Here is a 23407-nt window from a genome sequence, read left to right as displayed (position 1 = left end):
ACAAATTCTTGTAGTATGGTCTTTAGTGTAAAGTTTAACCTGTCCACCAAACCATTAGTCTGGGGATGGTAGGGGGTGGTCTTTAGGTGCTTCACCCCATAACACTCCCACAGACAAGCCAGAAGGTCTGATGTGAAATTGGCACCTCTGTCAGCCAGTATTTCTTTTGGGAAACTTACCCTGCTGAAAATCTCTAACAAAGCATTTGCCACCTTTTCTGTCTCAATGGAGGACAGTGCCACTGCCTCAGAGTATCTGGTAGCATAATCTACCACTAGGATATACTTCTTCCCTGTGGAACTTGGGGTACTCAGAGGTTCAAGAATATCCATAGCTCCCCTCTGAAATGGCTCCTCAATCACAGGCAAAGGCATCAAAGGAGCTTTCACCTTGTCTCCTGCCTTGCCTACTTTTTGGCATAGCTCACAGGCCCTGCAGTACCCTGTTACATCCTTGGAAATACCAGGCCAATAAACGTTCTGCATAATATGTCTCTTTGTATGCTTTATGCCCATATGACCTGCAAAGGGAATGTCATGGGCTATAGCTAGAAGTGCCAGATGGAAGGCTCTGGGCACTACCAACTGCTGTATTCTCTCACCTTCTAGCCCTCCCTCTGGGGTTCACTCTCTATACAGTAACCCTTTGTCCCAGTGTACAGATTCCCCCTTTCCTTGAGAATCAGGCATCTCCCTGGCTACCTCTCTCAAGCCTTGTAATGTATGGTCTGAGAGCTGAGCCTGTCTCATCTCTTTCTTTGTAACCCTTCCCAGCTCCCCTTTCACAGGAAGTCTGGTATTCTCTGGCAAGGGTGCCTCACTGTCAGCCTGGGTACTACTACTCACCTCTGCTCTTGCAGTCACTCTTTCCAAGGGAACATCAGTACCCACAAGCAGCTGTGGCTCACCTTCAGTCTCACTGCAACTGGGTAGCTCCCTCCCTGAAGTAGCCACCTCACCAGTCCTAGCTTTAATTGTGCAGTCTATCTGGATCCCCCCAGGCTAGCAGATCCACATGCTTGTCTCCAAGTCTGACTAACTGCATGCAAACAAGGTACTGCATTATCAAAATCATTCCCTATCAGGACATCTGCAGGGATATCCTCAAACACACCTACTTGCTTGCTTCCTTTTCCACCCTCCCATTCAAGATGAACCCTAGCCAAAGGTATTTGGAATGGGGTCCCTTCTAAAGCACTGGCTGGAGTAGACTGCCCATGCAAGTAGTGCTTCTCTTAAACCATTGCCGGTTTCACAATGGTTAGGTCATAGGCTGTGTCTTTCTTAGCAGTGTCTTGTTTCCCATCTGGTAATTTTCTACCCTGTTGTCTCCAGGCAACTTACTACTGGCATTCTGTCATTCCCACTTGCTGGCTGTCCCACCTTTAGTTCCTCACCGTGCCTCCATGGACATCTGTATGCTACATGGCTCCACTGGTTACATTTAAAACATTTAACCCTTGATCCTGGCCATGTACCTGAACTAGTGGATTCTTCTGCTACTCACACACACTGTTGGGACGGTTTAGGCAACCCATCATGGGTTCCCTTAGACCCATGTGCAGCACTGGGTATCCCTTTCCTGTGCAGTAATGCATGGCTTGTTAGGTATAGGTCTCCCTTTTTCCCCAACTCATCTGCGGTATTACTGTACCTGCTAACCAGATTCTCATGTCCTCAAGCAAAGTGCTAAGGGCTTGTTTACTCACCAAAAGGTCTGCCAGCCCTTCAAAAGTAGTGACCTGAGACCCACTCGCCCACCTATGAAAGTAAGTGCTTAACTCAGCAATATATTCACACACACTTTCATCTGCCCTTGTATCTATGCTCACAAAAGTTTTTTTTTATAAACTTCAGATGTTAACTTAAAACACTCTAATAAACAATTTTAACTGTGTTATAATCGAAGCAATCCGTATTAGACAATTTAGAAATAGCAGTTACAACTTTACCATGCAATAAGGGGGTCAGGAACCATAGCCAGAACCCTTGGTCAACATTATACTGTTTACATACCCTTTCAAACATATGAATAAAACTATAAAAATTATCACCCTCTGTAAATTGTGGCAGAAATTTACTGACCTTTATTGCTTCTGGGGTTCAGTTACTACTTTCCCCATTACCTCCATGACCCTGGCGAAGAGTCAGCATTTCCTTTCTGCCTATCATTTTCTTCAGCTTACAGATGTTTCAGCCTCTCTGCTGATTTTGATTCCATTTGTTTCTGTTTCTCCTTTTCTTCAGCCTCCAAACACCGTTTCTCATTTTCTTCAGTCTCTAAGCACCACAGTTTCTCTTTCTTCAGCCTCTAAATGCTGCAGTCTCTCTGCTGATTCTGTTTCCAAACATTTGACCTCCAGTTCAAGCCTCTTTAATTCCAGATGAATTTTTAAGTCCTCTGAGGCAAAGTTGAACTGCCCATTTTCTGAGAGTTGTACATTCCCAAGGCCAGTCTGTTTGTCTTCCTGGTTGCTGTTTGTGATGCAGCTGTGGTTAAGGCTGCAATCATTTCTGCTTTAGTCAGGTTGGCACACACCAAACCTTTGTCTTGGCACAACTCAGCCAACTGGCTCCTTGTCAGCTTGCCATATTCCTCTGCTGACATCCTTACCTGCTCTCCCTGACTAAGTAAGCTAACAAAAAATAAATAAAACCATTGTGGTATGAAACTCTGAATGTTCACTGTGTGGCTGACAAACATCTTCTTTAGTGCCCACTGTTTACAAGCTACAAGAGTTCAGTATCCACACCACTGAATCCCAATGTGTGGATATCCCACCACTACCAACCAGTTAATATGTGATGCCCCACCACTGGACTAGTAATCAAGGAACCTCACTAATCACCACTATTACCAGTGGGGTACTTTCACTGAGAGATTAAACAGGTGTATACACAGTATTTCCAGATGCAGCTCTCTGCATCCATTACAGTTTCCTGTAAGAGCACACAGAGACCACACTCAGTCCTGGGCTGGTTTCTCGCTCTTTCTACAGATCCCCAATATGACTTCCCACTGGCACAGCTATAGAGTTGAGATCTAAGCTGAGTGGCCAAGCCAAGACCTTCAGCACCCTGTCTGTCCAATCAGTGCTTCGTGTCCCTGCCCAAGTAGCTGACAACCTCTTTGAGGTTTCATTTACACACACACACACACACACACACACACACACACACACACACACACACACACACACACACACTTGGGAAAGGCTGGCACAAGTTTACTGGCTATGCCCTTTTTATCCCAGACTATAATGTAGTTTTCACTGCCACCAGCCAACTCCTTATCCGCTATGTTAAGGCCCTTAACAAGGGGTGTCCAATCTTACTGTGTAATATTAATATTAATACAAATGGTAGCTTGACCAAGAGCAAGGGTATTAGGAGTGGCCCGCACAGTGTCAGAGTAAATATGCAAGTACTCGCAAAACATAAATATTTCTGCACAGATCAGCCACAATGAAAGGTTTAAGTATATTTAATAATAAATAATAAAAGAACAAAACAATAAAAATATATATTTACAGTGACCATCAGAGTTCAAAACCACAGGAAATATTTAAAACCGCATTGCAGGATAGTCTCAAATAAAGAAAATATCTAAACTAAGTTTCACTATATTCTTGACTACATCTAAGAGAATTACTAGTCCCTAGAAACTTACTTATCAGAGCAAGGCAGGTGTTGTGGTGAATAGTTCTTGTCAGGTCCAAGACTGAATACAGAATGCACTGTCTCACTAAGAGACTTCTCGGATTAATATCTCAAATATTACTGCTGGGATACCTTGCAAAATGACATAATTTCTTGTCATCTGACTCTATCCCAGATGAAAATCCCACTGCTGGAAGCTAGCAGCATTTAGCATCTACCTGTAAAAATACATAGACCTCAGAACTTTGGCGGATGCTGGAAGTCATAAAACAATTACTTTCCTCCACATTTCAAGACTAGTAATTATTTCACCCTAAAAACAATGCAGAAAACTCCCTAGTACAGAGATTGTGTCTCTTGTTGCACTGAAAACTGAAAGATAACATCTTTTATTGCTTAGCCATAAAGTAATTTAATTTCAGCTATTTTTCTGACGTTAACCTCCTTTATTGCAGTTTCCACTGTTAAAATATATGCATATAAGCAGTTACAATAGTGCATGTAGATTTCTGTTCTATTCCAGCAGGACACACTGTTACATTTTAAGCACAAGCACGTTATAAAATACCTTTTTAACACACCGTCTGTACAGACCATTTTGATATACATGTGGCATACAGTTCTAATACAGTTGTGACACCAGCATCTTGTTGATATTCACAAATGACGTAATTATTTGCAAAATTCTAGATAGCTATGCTGGCAGTATTCCCTTTGTTACAACTTGAATAAGATTTCCTCTTAAATGTCTATGAGACACTGCCCAAGTTCAGATATTTTAGAATTTCAAAATAACTTAAGTTTTCACATCCCGTAGTATATTTTTGCTGTATTCTTTCCAGTTTACTCATTCTTATTTTCTTATAAGGTTTCCATATTGTTATTCCATACTCAAGTTTGGGTCTAATGTAACCAATAAACAATGACTTCACCATTTCTGATTTCCTAGACTTTATAAGTCTTTTTATACAACCTGTAGTTCTGTAATTAGCATTAGCTAGTTGGTTTACATGATTAGAAAAATTCAAGGCTGGAGCTACCCATATACCCAGGTCCTTAAATGAACTTAAAGTTTCAATCACTGTGTGCTGTGTTAAATATTTATCCTTCAGTTTATGTCTGGCAGTCTCATATACTGAGTGTTTTTGATGTATTTATCAGCATATTATTCTCCTGTGCACAAATGGTCAATTAAGTCAAGTTCTTTTGCAGACACGTCCTATCTGTAACGCATGTAATCCGTTTATCCAATTTCAGCTTATCTGCATATAGGCTGTAGAACACTTCAGATTTAAAGTTAGGTCTGAAAGATACAATCTAAACAAGTAAGGGTCGAGGACAGAACCCTGCGGGACTCTCTGATTGTAAACAAGAATTTCACCTGTCCAATTGTTGCACAATACTTGCCATATCCTGTTTGCAATCTATGCAGCTATTCATCTTATAAAAAATCGCTGTTCCAAGAAACACACACACAACACACGCACACCACAAACCATTTCTAATGTGGGGGGCTTCGCCCCCCCATACCCCCCTACTTAAATATACCAACTCCAAGACCGCACCACAGTGGAGGAAATAGCAAAGCCACGGAAACGGCCCATTGACTTCTTTTCCTGGGAAAGAAGTCGATGTTCCGCGGCTTCGATATTTTCAGCTTTCGATCTTCCAAGTTCGACCTTATGGGGGTCGATGTTTTGGACATTCGATGTTCCGATATATAGACCCATTAAATCTACGTAAATTACATCACAGCACAGTTTATCATTCAGAGCTGTTATTACATTGTTATACAACATCATGTTACAGGTGGTAATAGATCTATTTTCAGCATATGCATGCTAATGTATGGTTTTAAGTCCCAACCTGTCCACGTCTGACAATAACTTATCCAGTATTACCTTCTCCATTATTTTTCCACAACATGAAAGTAAACTTAAGGGTCTGTGTGACTCTGGGTTTGACCTACTTCCCTTTCCCTTAAAGACTGGCTTAATAAGCACATTTCCAATCTTGAGGAATCTCCCCATATTTATACAACCTAGTAAATAATGGATACAATGGTACTGTAAGTTCTTGCTGAAGTATTCTTAGGTCACTATTACTAATTTCATCTCCTCCCTGTGTTTAGTTTGGATCCAGTTTGCGTAGTTCTTTTTTCAATATAATCTAATTTGTTTTCAGTATCTGAGGTTACCCGGATGCCACTAGGAAAGGTATCGCCCTCTTTGTGGAGCCAAAGTGTTTTGTATAAGAATTTGTAAATATGTCTATAATTTGTTGTGTCTGAGAATACATTTTTGAATCTACACACAGTTTATCAATTTGTATGTTTTTACTACTTCCTCATCTTCTGTATCTACAAAATGTTTTCCAGTTATGCTCAATATCGTTATATAAATTTTCTTCAAACCTTTCTTCATCACACACTATGCTTAATTTGTTTGTCCAGCTTGTTTCAGTTTTCAAAGTTGTATTTCGACTTCTCTTCCATTTGTTATATATTTGTCTCTCACCTAAGTCAGATATCTTGTTCTTATGGAAGTATATCCCCCTGATGTTCTATGCCTAGATCCTGATGTTAAACTTTTTTTGCACTCCAACGGTTCTCTTTCGAAACTTTCCACATTCCATCTGCAGTTGTTTTACTGAACACATCACTCCAATTAGTTTTACATAGTAATTGTTCTGTTTCCATATAATCTGTAATTAGTATGTGTATTGGTTTAGATTTCAGTTTGGCAGAATTATCTAGCAACAAATTAACCTTTATAACCCCATGATCACTGCACATCAGCTGTGGCAAAACTTGACTTGAAGTAACATTAATTTCTTTTAGGAACTCCACATTTCAAGCCAAGGCAATACCAAATTGAAAAGCCAACCAGTTTAGCAAAATCAACTCGGCTGAACCTCAAGGTGTTACTGCTCAATGCCAGGAGCCAAAATAAAAAAACTACAATCCCTCCAAGCCCTCTTCACATTCAGAAATATAAGCATCTGTTCAGTTACTGAGACACGGTTTAAAACATCAGAGAGTACCCTGGCAGTGCAAGGTTTCAGTGCCTTCTACATTATTAGACCAGTAGCTGCACAGACAAAGGCTAAAAGAGTTGGAGTCTCAATATACATCAATAACAAGTGTACCTCTAGGTTGGTCAAACAGGACGACTTGTTGGAGTTCCTCCACATGAAGATCACCATAGACAAAATCCTGTACCATATCCTAGCCAGCTGTAGGTCACCCACTATGTCCCAAGAAGCTCACAATGTATACTTGGACCTACTGGAGACGCTTAATATCCAACCCAACACCCTACACATGGGAGTCTTTAATTATCCTCTGTATAGACTTGGAATCCTACATGGCCTCAAAGCTACAGGCATAGAGATTCCAGGACTTTGTCAGTACAAACATGCTTGATCAGATAGTGAGTATGCCCACTAGAGGCTCCAACATACTGGACCTTTTGTTTACAAATATGGGAGAAGGCTGCATTTCCCCCCACCACCACAATGTCTCATCCTCCCTGGTTAGGTCCAATCATAAAACTGTCTCCTTTAAAATCAAAATCAATTCCGTAATCCCAATATGCCTTCCCAAACCCAGAGAACACAGCAGCCTATGCTGAATTGCTCTTAAAAACTCTGTATAACCATGTCAAAGACTGCATAAAGGCTGCTGTACCTACCAGAAGTAAACCCAGGATTAGCCCCAGAAACAAACCACCCCAGTGGCATCCCAAATTAAGCAGGATATACAACAAAAGGGAAAAAAGATTATGGCAAAAATCAGGAAGGCTAATTCTCATAAAGATAGAAACTCTTTCATCAAAATAAATAGGCAACTAAGAGGGCTAATTAAGTCAAGCTAAGCCAACTTTGAGGTTAAGATAGCTTCCCAGGTGAAAGATAACCATAAGGCCTTCTACAGTTGTCATAAACCTCAAGGGCAGCACACACAAAATGTGCTGAACTGGTGGGTAATGGTGCCACGTTTACCAAACCTGGCAATATAGTGAACCTTTTACTGGACAAATTCAGTTCCAACTTTATCCCACCCCCAACCTTTCCCTCAAACATAACCCTTTACATTATAACCAGGGAGCATGTACTAATTGAACTGTCTAAAGTCAAGAACATGGGCTCAGTGTACCCTGATAACATCCCAGGATGCCTCCTGAATAGTCTAAAATATGAGTTATCAGGATCCCTGGATCATTATTTAACTATAGTCTAAAAACAGGCTTCATGCCATGTGAATGGAGGACTGTGATGGTCATCCCCCTTCATAAGGCAGAACCTTCAACAGATCCTAGAAACTACAGACACGTTAGTCTGACTATCCCTATTTGCAAAGCTATGGAAAGAATTATCAGCATGGTCATAGGAGATCTCCAGACACTGGATCTGTCAGAGCTTGGCTTTGTCAAACAGAGGTCATGCTTACTGAATCTGGAAGACTTCTTTGAAAAAGTCACTAAAACAATGGATGAGGGGAAAACTCTGCGTACTGCCTACCTAGATCTGGCTAAAGCATTTGATACAATACCCCACTGGAGCTTTGTCAACAAAACTTATGAAACTAGGTATAAACATGTTTGTTAGTTAGATGGCTCACTGATAGGACCCAGGAGGTTAGAATCAGTGAGGTCACCGCCACAAAAGGGCCAGTCACCAGTATGCCAGGGCTCTGTGCTGGGCCCACTCCTCTATCTACTTCTTGGATGTCAAAGCCAATGTCAAAGGTCTTTGGCTACCCAAGTTCTCAGATGATTGCAAACTGGGAGCAGTCATTGAATTCCCCCATTCAGGAAGGTCTTATACAGACAAAAGTTTGGTGCCAAAGCAATGGCTTAAATACTCAATTCCAAGAAATGCATTATAATACCTTTTGGGAAGTCTACAACCCTAGGTAAATGTGTCATCAATAAAACACCCTTAAAAGTTGATTTACTAGTCAGGGATCTGGGAACTCATGTAGGTAGTAACCTAGCCTTCAACCATCATGTGTCCAAGGTAGTAAGAATGTCCTCTGTTGCTCAACTTATAAGCAAGGGCATGGCATTCTAGGTCGAGAGAGGTCATCATACCAGTGTACTTGGCCCTCATCAGGCCCATCATAGAGTATTATGCCACTCTTGGTTTGTACCTGACCAGACACATGCAGCAACTGAAACGTCCATATAGGTTCCTTAGAAAAAGAATACAGGGAGTAAACACAATGTCCTGTGCTGATTGCTTCAAAGCCCTGTCTCTTTACTCTGTATCATACAGACTTCTGAGAGATGAGCTTTATGTGCCATACAAGGCATCCCTGGACCCTGACTTGATGAACCGTTTGCACATCTACAACATAAACAGCATCAGAGGTACTAGATTAAAAGACCTAAATTTTGCTTGCAACATAAATAGGAGATGTTGGGGAGACGGATATGTTTCTTGGAGAATTCTTATTCTGTGGAACAGGCTCCTCATCCATGGTAAGCAGAGTTCTTCCCTATCCCTATTTTAAATGTAACTTGAACCAATGGATGGGTAATCAGAAATTCACCCCTGGTCTGGCTGCTATGTCTCTGATGGACAGAGCAGTCAGTAAATCACCACCTATGTAAATCAAATTTGTGGGTCATATTTGGGTTGTATTGCCAGAATTATAATGGCCATAGTAGTCGTTAGCCTAGTATGTACATGTGAACCTATGAACCTATAATCTGTGACAACACATCCATCGGATTTTGCATGGGCAGCTGTATCAGTGAGGATAAAGTGCAGTGCAGAATCTTTCGAACAGCAAGACCTGCCAGAATACATGTAATGTGAAAGAGATGTTAGCTGTGATCCAGGGTCTTTGCAGGAGTTACAGACACCACCATATTGATGTGGTACTTAAGCAAATAGGTTGGCAATATGTTGGCAATATGTATTAACTACTGTGCACACAGTATGTAGTAGCTTAGAAGGTTGCTTTGAAGCATTGTTTAACCCTTTTAAGGTTCCTACATCCTGTCAGAGAAAAACATAGTTGCAGACAAGCTGAACAGGATCAAGGCAGTCCTTCATGAAGAGAAATTAAATTGCGGAAGATCTTTCCAGGAACTGAACCAGTTGTGGGAACACCTTAAGTACAGCTGTTCACTTCCTTTCAAAACAGACAACTCATCATATTTCAGCATTCTTTGCAAGCATTCAGGATAACGGATGCTTTTTCATTTCCGTAGATGTGAATGTTCCCTTCTGCATTTCCATCTTTTTCACTGATACCAAAGGTCATTTTGAAGATTTAGAAAGCCTCTCCAAAGATAATTGTGGTGACACCCTTCTAGCCAAAGCAATAATGGATGTTCTTCATGTTTCATTGTTGCAGTCATCACCTGTGGGTTATTCCTGCTGTGGGTAGCCCTCAGCCAGCCTAAATACCAGAGTCAGTGTTTTTCTGTGTCGGCTGCTGTCACTTGCTGCCTGACGTCAAGTCATCAGTGCTATAAAGGAAGGCAGCCGATGCCATTACATCAGTCTTTCTTGCCGTGGAGCCCGTAGCAGAAGCAGTTTGCAAGTGTGCCACTCTGTCGCTACCAGAGTTTGAATTACAGGTGAAAATGTCTAAAGCTAAGTACCCCGTTGGGGATCCTTTTTTTCTTGCACTAACCCATGTCCAAAAAAGTTAACCATTGTCTCACCTTTGGAAAGCAAATACCACACCGAGACTTCCATTCATATTGCGTCACTTGTTTAGGCCCAGACCACTATGACCCCCAATGCCAGTTCTGTGCCCTCTTTAACGTGAGAACCATTTGTCATAGAGCTCTTATTGTAGCCAGGTATTTTCATCTTTCGTCTTCGCATTCCGAAATGGCATCCATTGGCCACCAATCCAAGACATTTTGAAAAAATGTAAGGATAAAGATAGACAGACCACACAAGGCTAAGCCTTCTGACAACTCTACCACTAAGCACGTCGTCAGTTCTCCATAATTCAGTGAGGTGCCTTCACAGCCCCTAATGCCCGGTTCAATACCTTTGCAGGCCTCTTCTGAGACCCTTTCGGAGTCCGGTATGCCGCAGAAATCTTCTTCGTCTTCCGAGCCTTTGGTTGGGTCCGGAGCTACAATGCAGGCACCAGCTTCCGAGGTGGTTTTTCACACTACCGAATCTAGACAAAAAAATGACGTCTTCTCCGACTATTATTTCTCTCAGACCGATGGATACTCTTAGGCCTAGAGGCAAGGCCACTCCTAGGAAAACTACCTCTAGTCACCATTTTACTCCTGCTCCACCACCCCAAGCTCAAATGCTTAGAATGGCGGAGGATCTTATTACCCTTATTAGGGGTAGTCAGGCCACACCTTCTAAAAGGAAAAGAGACCTTTCTCCTGAAATACTGACAGAACAGGATTCTGAGGAGGCTGATTATTCAGATTTTGAAGAGGAACAACAACCTCTGACTGCTTATGAGTATTCAGATGCAGAGGAATCCATTCCTTCTGCCTCCCCACCAGAAGATCTTTCCTTTGGGGAAACCCTTCACACCCTCAGGGAGCATTTCCACTGGGAATCCCAGGACTTCCCTCCATCTAAGAAAAGACTAAGAGTTTCTTGACCTTCCCCAGCACAGACCCGTGGCCATCCCTCCAATCTTAGAGGTGGTTGATGATGTCTTCCATGAATCCAACTTAACTCCTGACGCCCTCCCACCTGCTCCCACAAAACCTGACAGGAGTTAAGAGTACTGGATTCTCACAAATACCTGTACAGAAATCCTGCTGCAGATCCAGAGGTCATTACACAGGGAACAAAAGGAGCTAAGGCTAGTTCTGCAAAGAATCCTATTCCTTACGACAAGGACTCCAGAGCTCTGGACAGATGGGGTAAAATGTATACACCTCTACAACCTTAGCTATCAGAGCACTCAACTGTCAGTTTCACATGTTAAAATATCAACAACACACTTTGAAACTATTAAAACAAAAGATTTCAACCTTTCCTGACTGTGCAAATTCGAAAGTGTTAGCAGATTTACTGAACTCTACTTGTCAAGTGGGTAAACGCTCATTACACTGTGGATATGATGCCCTAGAAGCCTCAAGCAGGGCAGCAGTGTCAGGATCTGTCATTAGAAGACATGCATGGTTGAAGGAACAACCTCTCCCTGATCATGACAAATCTAAATTACTTGATGCACCCATGGATAATGACTGCTTGTTTGGAGTAAAAGCAGAAGAGGTGCTTAAAAAGATGGAAGACCAAGCAAAATCTATGCAGACAGTAAAATATTTCCTTCAGGTACAACCTCCTAGGTTCAACAGGAAGTTTCCCTCAAAACACTGGTCATTTCTTGCACCTAGCAGACAGGGGCAAGTTAAGCCCCGCAGGGACAGACCACCCAGACTCCTATCCCAGGAGTGACAGAGAGCCAAATATTGGACCACTTCTACTCCAAAAGCAGGGAATTCTAAGCCATCTCTTTATGGCAAAAGCTCTCAGTGACTCCGTCTCCCACCTCTGCCCTCTTTTCACTCACCAAAAACTAGGAGGAAGGCTCTCCCTCTGCAAACAAAATTGGCTTTCTGTAACAAAGGACCAATTAGTCTTAAAGATCATTTTTCAGGGATACAAATTCTCCTTCAATGAACTCCCAGTTCCAAGAGGGTACCCAGACTTACCTCCAAATCAGTGGGCATAGGCATTGAAACAAGTCCAAACCCTCATATCTCAAGGGGCAGTAGAACCTGTCCCCTCAGATCAAACAGGCAAAGGCTTTTATTCCAGACTATTCCTTGTTCCCAGAAAAGAGGGCACTTGGCACCCCCATCCTGGATTTATGAAGTTCTGCTACTATTAAAGTGGATTTTTTTTCACTGTTTTTTTCTTTCTTTTGGATTCTTTGGTTAAACCAGAACTGAATTTCACTGTTTTTCATTGGATTAAACTTGAAAACTACTAGAAGCCCCTCTGAGGAATTGTTTAATCAAAGGATGGGAGAAAAGGGGCAGTTCTGTATCAAAATGAGCTGAAATGAAAATGTCTGAGGTGTGGATTTCAATAGAGAAGGAGAGGCCACTATTAAGTAGCTCCGCTAGGTAGTCCAGGATAAGAGGGATGGAAGGTTGTGAGGTATTGCCCCCTCTGGACTGGCTCCAGGAGCAGAATCATTTCCATTTTCCTGCGTAAGATTTTCTGGTGCTGGGCCTTCTGGCCTCTGTGATAATGTCTAGGACCTGTTTGCTTAACAGGGGTCCCTTGTTTGCCTTTAGAGTATTAGCCATGCTGATAGTTTGAGAGTCTGGAAGTCTGGGTGCAGCACCCCCCCCCACCTGAGTTATGAGGTCTGAGATCAGGGGAAGGTGCCTGGGAGGCTGCAAGTTCAGGCTACACAGTAAGGGGTACCAATGTTTTCTGGGCCAATCTGGAGCAATGAAGATGGCTTTTGGTCTCTTCTCCCTTATTCTGATCAGTACCTTAGGAATAAGAGGCAGAGGAGGGAATGCATACACAAAGAGGGTGTTCCAGGGGAAGGTCAAGGCATTCACCTTCCACGTTAGGTGGTGATACTCCCTGGTACAGAATTTTTTTCAGCTGATGGGATGCAAAGCCACCCCCGGAGTCCCCCACGCATGAGTGATTTGTAAAAAGACATGCATCTGGAGCATTTCTCCCCGGGCCACCACTGAAAACAGGATCTGTGGAACCTAGTCGGACTTTCCTGGTCAACAAATGTTAAATAAAAAATAAAATAAATAAGTAAAAAGACTTTTCTGTGGAGCTGCCATTCATGGGGTCCAGTAGGTTTCTGCTTAAGTGATCTGCCAGGGTGCTGTTGATCCCTGGTAGGTACTGGTCTATCCGGTGTAGTCCCATGGAAGAGGCTGTCAGCCAGAGGTTCACGGCTAGCCTGCACAGAGGGTAAGATTGTGTCCCTCCCTGTTTGTTGAAGTACCACACTACTGTGGTGTCTGTTTTGATAAGGAGATCCCCTGGCTTGAGATGGGGTTTGAAGGATGTCAGAGCTTTTTGTACTGCCATCATTTCCTTCTGGTTGATGTGTATGGGAAGGTGCTGGGCATCTCAAAGACCTAGGGTGCACTTGCCTTCTAGGTGAGTGCCCCAAGCTATGTCTGAGGCGTCAGTGGTAATGGTCTTCCCGGTTGAGCAGAGGGTGAAGGAAAGACCCTTATGCTGGGCACAGGCCCCTGTCCACCAGAGAAACTCAACCCTTATACAGGGGATCAGAAGTAGAGAGGTCTCTAGGGGTTGAGCTAAATTTGTAATTGTATTCACTTCAGTCTGAAGAAAGTGCTTTTATCTTAAAAAAAAAAAAAAAAAAAAAAAAAAAAAAAAGATTTCTTCAGACTGAAGTGAATACAATTACAAAACATTTAAATAACCAATTAATGAGTCACATGACAGGCTTGCTCAGTGTTTCAACCCTTTGCGTTTCAAAAACATAAGTCTTCCCTATTGTTCAAGCCTGAAAAATGGCATGCATTTAATTTTACCTGCCCCTTATATTCAAGCCATCCTAATTCGTCTTCAGGGTTAAAGCATAATTCCACATCTTTTAAAGCTTCTAAAACTAAGAACTTAAAATCAACCTTACAGTTTCCAGATTTAAAACGTTGGCTAATGCATTATTTTCGTTCCCTACAGAAATGGCATACTTATGTTCATACATTATCTTGTTTAAGTCACTTGTTCTTCCAATGTAATAACGTTTACATGTTGTGCAGAATACTAAATAAACCACAAATTTAGCTTCTACCTTCATCAAGAATAATAACTCCTATTTCTTAATACCACTAATACAGCAGTAATCTGTCTTCATTTTTATACTGCTAATATTCACATATACTGAATTATCCCAACCTCTTCAGTTTTTTTACCTCACTTTCAAACTTCTCTTCCTCACTGTGTTTACACTGAAGATAGCTTCATCATCCTCCACTTGTACCTTCATTTCCCTTCATTATTTCTCAACACTTCCAGCTCTATTGTTAATTTCTGCATTAAACATATTATCCCTTTCTTCATCTGTTCCACTGTCCCCTGCATTTTCTTCATTGTCATACACTGTTTCATTTTGTACAGCAACATTTACGTTGTCTTCATTTACTTCAACATTGTCTGTAGTAGCACCTTAGATCTCCTCCCTCACTTCTTTTATCAGTTACATCATCATGTAACACTGGGTAGTCAAACCATAAATGACTCCATATTGCACTTTCTGCAATTTTTCTTGACAGAATCTTCATATTCTCCCTGCAATGGGAGAGTCTTCTATTTGTACAGTCCTGAATTAAATGTGATGACCCCCACCTCAAAAAAATGAAATGAAATATAATGCCCCCAATGCTTCAGTGTTTCCTTTTCATTTCCAGTAATAATGCTTGGTAAACGCACACATTTTCCTTTAACTTGGCCCATGCATACCATTCTACACTACAAAACATTAAGTAATATGATGAACACTCAGAGGAAAACATTTGCAATAGAGTTTCTTAAATGTCTTTTACTCTGAATCACACTGTCATTTTTTTTTTAAGTAGCAGTGTGATTCAGAGCAAAGGACATGGGACACGATAAAAAAGAACATTTGTGCGTTTACCAAGTGCTATTATTAGTGAGCTAAAAGAAAAGTCTAGCAAGGCTACATTTTCCACTGTGTGATTCCTTAAACCTAGTGTATTAGAGACGCATGGGATATATGCAAATGACCCTTTAAGGACATCTGGTGTTGCAGCTATATGGCAGTTCTGAATGCCCATGACTTTTTTTCTTTTTAAGTCTGTTATGGACAAATTCAAACCAATAAAGCCAAACCCCACTAGCTGTGGACACGCTGTTATTGGAAGTGAAGAAAGGGAAACAGTGAAGCATTAGGGACAGAAAAAAAATCTATATTTTATTTCATTTTTTGTGGGGGTAGGGGAGTTTCTTAAATTTCCTTTCATGGCACACAAACTTTTTATGTTTACAATTGTTAAACTTCTTGGTAGAGAAAAAAGTCTAAAAAAAAAAGGTGAGTCACATAAACACCGTATGCTCAAATGTAGTAAACTATTAACATCTTTTACAGTGTAACTGTTTATTGGCTCCCTGTTTCTGGTTGCTGTCTAGAAAACAGGTCTCTTTCTTTCTGTGAAGTTATGCATGGGTCTTTCCACTGACTCCTGTCCACATGCACCTACAACCGCATATGACCTTTGTGCAGTCTCAGGTCTTAGTGGCTCACAATCATGTCCTTACTGCTGTTATACTTCTGCTACCACTGTCCTTTTTTCTGCTCCATTACACTCCCTTTCCATGTTCTCATTTGACAAAATAATCTGCATAACATCTGTAGAAAAGTTTAAATCTGTATTACCAGCATCACTTTCTCTGACAAGTCTCTACACAGAGCTCCTTTACTTTTCTCCAGTAAGTCACAGAATCATCACTGATCACCTTCTTGCCCATCAACAGTGCTAGTCCATGCCTCTTTCTGCTGATTCTGTGATACTGTACATGGGTTATTGGGCATCTTGTGCAGTTTCCCGATCAGACACTCCCCCTTAACTCAAGAAGATGAAACAAAAAAAAAAATCCTGTCCTGTCTCAAAGTTAAGGACCAAAAAAAATTATCTGCTCTAAAACTGCAGCAGACCACTTGCTACAAATGTAACAGATGGTTTGCTACAGTTAAAATACCACCCACAAAGTGCTTTAGTGCTTCAGCTGTGAGCACATATACAGTATGTGCATTCATTTCTGAATGCCAGTACTGTAGTACCACACCAGTAGCACAGGAGGTCATAGGATCATAGGAGGTTACTAGGCTAATGGCCCCAGGGCCCTTACAAGCCTAGCCAAGTTCAGCCCATGTTCCCAAGGGTGCGTGGTTCAAGCAGACACTAAAATCAGCACCTATTGCCCCTGTCCAAGAGGGACACAGGTGAAACCCCCGGAGTGAATTTCTGGATACCCATCCAGTTTTCCAAATTGCACATAAATAGGGCCAACAAGGGGCTTTGTTTAACATGAATAGGAAGCTTGTTCCAAAGGTGGGATAACCTTTGTGAAGCAAATCTGTCTCTCCAGCAAGTTCTGTTGATGTCACATACCAGGGTTAAGGTCCTTTGAGTGAATGACTTTGTGTGCCATTTGACTTGTGAATGTGCAGCATTTCCATCACTGCTGGCGCAGAGATTGCTCTGTATGCAAGGTACAGATCGCCTCTGAGCAGTATGTATGACAGACAGTAAAGTAACGATGCTTTGTCTGTCCGCATAAGACAGATCTTAAAGACCCTGAATTTTCTTCGTAAGGAACCTCTGTGGTCTTTCCAGTTGTTGCAGGTGTTTGGAAAGGAACATACCAAAGGGAGCACTGTACTGTATTATTGGCCTGATGAGGGAAGAGTACAGGGGGGTTATAACCTCTTCTTTTTTTTTTTTTTTTTTTTTTAAGCAATCCCATTACTTATCAGATAAGCAATATAAAATGCCCTTCTTGCCACTGTGGAGACATGGTGATTGAAGTTAAGGTTGCTGTCAGTCTCTGTGCCCAGATTTCTCACCACTGACTGTGTGCTTAGGGTATTGCTATTGATGTAGCAGTTTGCAGGAACATCACCCTTGCCATAGAGGGATAATAATGCATTTTTTGCATTATGTTTAAGACCATGACTTAAGCACCAGTTATTCTGCGTAAGACCTTCTTACAGGAAGTTGACATCACTGAGGATTTCAGTGATCGCTCCCAGTTTTCAGTCATCAGCAAACATTGTCAGCCACAGTCCTTTATTTTTTATTTATTTTACATTTGTTGACTGGGTTAGTCTAGCTGGATATATGTCCATTTTCAGTAGAGGCCCGGGGAGAAAAGCTCCACACAGTTTAAACAATGTTAACATCAACAAAAAATCATATTTATAATTTTTAAACATTTTCTAACAGTGAGACTGTCAGTTACGAGTACATAATGAAGGTAACGTATATTTTAATAGGCTTAGAATAGATAATAAGAGGGTACATTTATGTGTTGCTAAAGAGTATTAGTTGAAAGAAAAGAAGTTAGTAAAAGTGTTGATATAGGATATAGATAATAAAGGAAGATAAGGAAAATATATGGAGAGGCTGTTGGGTAATATGTGTAGAAGTGATATGAGTCACTTTAAAAAATGCAGTACTAGCAAGGAGTGTGAGGAGAGGAAGCATGGTAGTATTTAGAATAAAATAAAAATAAAGAAATATGGATGAAATAAGTTAGTGAAAGAGTGGGTTCAGAGATGAGAATTTTAATTAAGTCAACAGTGGATTGGTTGGTCAGTCTGGTTTAGAACAGGGGCACATCCAGTGTGTTTTTAGGAAGAGTTTAAGCCTATTTTTAAACGGAGTAATTGAGGGAAGTGTGGTCAGTTCAGATGGAAGTTGATTCCATGTTTTTTCCAATGGAAACAGAAAATAGAGAGTCTCCTGCTCTATTGTTTGATTTTTTTATGTATATAAGAGATTTTTGTGATCTTAGGGATGTAAGGTTTACATAGGGGTGGATAAGATTTGTTAGGATTGGTGTTTTTTCAGGTTGATACAGAATTTTGTGGATGATGGTAAGTTGATTATATTTCAGATGCTGTTGAAGTTCAAGCCATCCAAGGAGCTTAGGATTAATACAGTGAGTTCTGTAAGGGCTGCCTGTGGCAAATCTGGCTATGTTATTAAATGAGTTTTCTAGTTTTTTAAGGTTATTTTTTGACAGATTGGTAAATATGGGTGAAGCATAAAGAAGGGTGGACATAAGGTGTGTGTGGGCAATGGTAATTCTGGTTGCAGGAGTAAGGAAGGATTTGATCCTATAGAGAGAGCCTATTTTTTATTGGTAGTTTTCAGAATGTTGTTGATATGGGCATCAAAGTTTAGGTTATTATCTATGGTGATACCTAGCAGTTTGGTAGTTTGATCTTGGGTTATCAGTGTACCGTCACGAGATGATAGAGAGAAGTCTATTGGTGGAGATTTACTGGTAGGTGTGAAAATTAGAAGTTTGTTTTTTTGGGGGTTTAGTAAGAGGCAGCGTTTTGTAAACCATAGTTCTACAGAATTAAATGTGTCTTGAGATAGGGAGTGAAGATGAGATACAGATGACGCAGTGCATAGAAGTGTAGATTCATCTGCGTATTGGATGCATGTAGCTTGGGGAATTACTTGGTATAGATCATTAATGAATATAGAGAACAGAAGAGGGCCCAGTATGGAGCCTTGAGGAACTCCAATGTTAACTGGTAGCTGAGTAGAGAGAGTGTTTTTCCATAGTACAGCTTGATGTCTGTTATTTAAGTAGGAATGGAACCATTTTATGGCTAGTGTGTCGAGAGATAGAGATTTAAGAATGTTTATGAGAATAGTGTGATTTACCATGTCGAAAGCTTTGGATAGGTCTATGAAAAGAGCAGAGGAGAGCATGTTAAGGTTCTGGTTGTTATTGATACTGTCAATAAAGGAGAGGAGGGCAGTAGTTGTGCTATGGGAAGGTCGGAAGCCATGTTGGGTGCTGGAAAGTAAGTTATTATGGAGAAGATGGTCTAGCAATTGCCAATGTATACATCTTTCCATGATCTTAGATAGAGGGGAAAGTAGGGCTATGGGACGATAGTTAGAGAATTCAGTGGAGTCACCTCCTTTGTGAAGGGGAATAATGTGAGAGACTTTCCAGAGTTTAGGGATATATCCTTCAGTGATGGTTCTATTAATGAGGATGGAGATGGGGTAGGCAATAGATTTGGCTGCTAACTGTAGGTATTCAGATGGTAGTTGGTCAGCAGAAGGAGTACATGGTTTCAGTTTTTGGAGAAGGGTGAGAATAAATGATGTGGGGACAGGTTGGAAGAGAAAAGCTGGAGGTGTGTTATAGTTAGAAATGGATGTTATGTCATGGGGAGAGAGTTGACAAGCAAGATCTTGAATTGCTTTGATAAAGAAAGTATTTAAGGTGTTTGCAGTTTGTTCAGGATTGTCTTTGTCAGTGCCTTGAGGGTTAGGTGTGATAGATTGACTTGGGTGTAATAGCTGATTTAATACTTGACCAGAATTTTTGGGGTTTATTGTGGTGGGTATGTTGAAATTGTAAATAGTAGTTTTTTTTGTCAGTCACTATGGCTTTTTTGTCTCATTTCTCAGTTGTTTAAAGTTTTGGATGTCAGTATGGTTTTTAGTTAAGCGTGATTTATTCCAGCATTTATTTCGGAGATGGATTTTTTGTTTGGTTTCCCTAGTAAGCCATGGAGCAGATTTAGTTCTAATTCTAATAGAGCGGGTAGGAGCATGACAGTTAAGTATGTCAAGGAAATTAATATTGAAATAATCAACAGCTTCATCAAGGGAAAGGTGTTTTAGTGGAGACCAATTACATGTTTTCAGTTCAGTAAGGAATAATTCTGGGTTGAAGTTTTTCTTGGTTCTAATATCCCTATATATGGGTTGAAAGGGTGGATTGGTTTTTAGTCGGATGATGTAGGTTAGGGAGTGGTCGCTTATGTCGTCAGGGAGGGTTCCAGTTTCATAATTCTGTGGTTGACTATTAATAAGTATCCAATCTAAGGTGCTTTCTTTCTTGCTAAGTTTATTTATTTATTCTAGTAGGGGAGGTAATAGTTTGGGTGAACCCGTGAAGATTAATATGGTTAGTGGGGCAGTTATTATTGCAAGAGTTCCAGTCTATGTTAGTCACCTAGGATTATGGTTTCTTGGGGAAGGTTTAGAGATGACCAGGAAAGTATGTTTTCAATGGTAGTGATGTTGTTTCCTGGGGGAACATAGATAGTAATAATATAGATAGATTTAGCTGGGTTTAGCTGAAATTTGGTAATAAGTATTTCAGCATTAGAGTCTTGTGGAGGTTTAAGTTTAAAGTTGGTTATTTCAAGGTCAGATTTGAATAGTACAGTTACTCCACCACCTTTCTTTTTTACACGGTCCAGGCGTATGATGTTATAACCAGGTGGTAAAATTTCATTATCTTTTGTTTCTGGTTTTAGCCAGGTTTCTGTTAGACATATAATATCAAATGAGTAGAGTTCCAATAGAGCATGGAGTTGTGTTATTTTATTGTTAATGCTTTGTGTGTTAAGGTGAGCTATTAAGAGTGAGTTTGGAGATTTTGAGTGGGTGAGAGGTAGAAGGGCTTGGGTTGTTGAGTAGATTGGTATTTGTGGTGTTTGGGCCAGGATTTGGGTGAATGTCTCCGTCTTTTAAGGATTGGAGTATTGTTAGATATAAATTCTTTGTGAGTTTGCAAAGAAGTGGTGGATATCTTTTAGGGTTAGGGGAGTTATATCTAATGTGAACTGTCCTATGGTATTTAGGTGATAGATATTTGGGTATGGAAGTGATGTTGAAGTGGTCAGTGTGAGAGATCTGTGGAATAGAGGTAGTACATTTAGTAGGATTTAACAAGTTTGTGTATACAGGGTGCTCATAGGAGGTTAATGAGTAGATGAGAGAGGAGGTAGAAGTATGAGTAAGAATAACATTTGTAAGTAGATTAAGGTGTACTGTTTATTCATAGTCATGGTATTGAAAAAAGAAAGAAAAAAAAAAGAAGAAAAAGTAAAAGACAAAAAAAAAGAAAGAAAAGATTTTTTTTTCCTTTCTTCTTCCCCTCCCCTCTTTCCCTTTTTCCCTCTTTCCTTTTTTTTTTTTTTTTTTTTAGGCGGGAAAAGTGTGAGACAGTGTGATGGAAGTGAGACTGAGTGGTGGAAAATAGGGAAGGGGTGTGGTTTGAGAGGTATAAGTTTAGGACCCCTGGGGGTGGGAATTGGGGGTAGGGTGGGGAGCAGAGTGAGCCCATAGGGCGAACGGAGCGGTCTAGAGCAAGTAAAGATCATCTCCTGGAGTCAATCAGAAAAGCTACCGATTGTGCAGGAGTTGTAGGTAGTTCCAGGTGAGTGTAAAGTAGTAGTAGTACTAAAATATAATGTAACACAGAAATAGTAGAGAGGGAAAAAGGGAGTAAAGTAAAATGAGGGGGTAGTAATGAAAAGGAGGATGAAGAGTGGGATTAAAGAGGGATAGTATATTGGTGAAGAGAGGAAGGAGAAAAAGAAAAGCAAGTTAATGGAGCCACCTGGTGGACAACAGCTTGAGTATCAGTGAGATTGGCTAGGTAGAAATAGAGAAGAAGAGGTGAGTCAATTGGTAGAACCATGGGGAGAAAGGTTATGGAAGAGAGAAAAAAAAAACAGATAAAATGGTGAGAGTTGGAACAGGCTGCTGGGAACCTGGCTCAGGCTAGCCTGCACTTCGGAGAAGTAGATTCCGAACCAAAGTGGTCCCAGAATCGATCCGTGTGAAACACCACTGGTTACAGGTCTACTGGAGGAGGTGGAGTCCTCTATTTTGACCGTATGAATTGTATCAGTGAGCCAGTTTGCAACCTACCTCACAATATATGGGTTGAAAGCCAGCTGGGTGAGTTTATCAATGATGCCTGAGTGTGGGATTGTGTCAAAGGCCTCTGCTAAGTCTAGGTAGGTCGTATGCACAGATTTGCCCCCTTCTAGGGCTTCAGTGACTGTCTTGAAGTCCACCAAGTTTAACAGGCATGATCTCCCCTTGACAAAGCCAAACCGGGTGGGGTCAAGCATTTGGAGATTTCCCATATCTTTGTTAATATCCATGATGATTCGTTCCATGGTCTTGCAGATAATGCTGGTTAGGCTAATGGGTCTGTAGTTCCCAGGGTCAGTGAATGCACCCTGCTTTGAGCAAAGAGATGACCGTAGCTGTTTTCCATTCCACTGGGACGAAGCCAGTGCTTAGGCTGTGATTGAAAAGTGCGCTTAATGGTGATGCTGATTCCTGTTTTAATCCATGTAGAACACAGCCTGCATGTTGTCTGGTCTCCTAGAGACTTGTGTTTTTGGCCTTGGAGAGGGCATTTAAGACCTGCTGCTCAGAGATACTAGGTGGGGGACAGGTGTTTGGAATGCTTTGGTATATATGTGGCGGGGACACAGGAGTGACATTTTCATTGAACCCATCAACCAGCAAGTTAGCTATATCCACAGGTTCTATATATGTGGTACCATTAACTACAAGCTTAGCGGAAATCTGGGCCTTACACTTTGAGGTTACAGATGTAACTAAAGAACTCCTTGCAGTTCTCCTTAGTTAGGGAAGCTAATTTGGATTTATAGTTAACTTTGGAGGACTAGGAGTCTTATTTGCCTGTTTAAGTTGAGGAGGGAGTGTGTCCTGTTTTGAGACCATTCCTTCCTGCTCTTAGACAGCATTTTTTTTCTCTCATTGTATAGCCTATTAATGGCAGTTGTTCACCAGGCAGGTTTGTTTTTCCTTGAAGATCTTGCTTTGGTTCTATCAGGTACGGCAGAGTCAATACAGTTGTACAGGTGCATGTACAAAGCATTGCGTATAACTCAACATAGGTGCCTGTTCCATCAGTGGGGGAGGGGCTATGGAGCTATTTATGCCATCACATAAGAGGTTGTAATTGGCCTTGGAGAAGTTTTTTAGTCTAGTTGTTGCTGGGGGGAGGTCTTGTGTTATAGTTGCTTCTAGCGTGACTAGTTTGTGGTCAGATCTCACCAGGGATGGCCACAAACTGGGGGTGGTGCAGTGGTCTCCCATGTTAGTAAGGGCCAGGTCCAGGATGTATGAGCCCTTTGTGGGTATGTCAGCCAGCTGGTCTAGGGCATTGGAGTTGTTGAAGTCCAGGAAACTTTGGGCAAGTGAGTTAGAACACTTATAACTTAGTAA

At 41.1% G+C, this 23407-nt stretch overlaps 1 protein-coding gene across 2 annotated transcripts in view; it reads left to right on the top strand.

Annotated features, from left to right (window-relative positions):
• Positions 1-23407, top strand: part of CTSW (cathepsin W) — a 791734-nt gene that overhangs the window by 49819 nt on the left and 718508 nt on the right. The window lies entirely within an intron of this gene.

This window comes from Protopterus annectens, chromosome 6.part0 (assembly GCF_019279795.1).
Source record: "Protopterus annectens isolate FY-2018-M chromosome 6.part0, PAN1.0, whole genome shotgun sequence".
NCBI lineage: Eukaryota > Metazoa > Chordata > Ceratodontiformes > Protopteridae > Protopterus > Protopterus annectens.
Note: the sequence above shows the minus strand (reverse complement) of the source record. Positions and strands in the feature narration are given on the sequence as shown.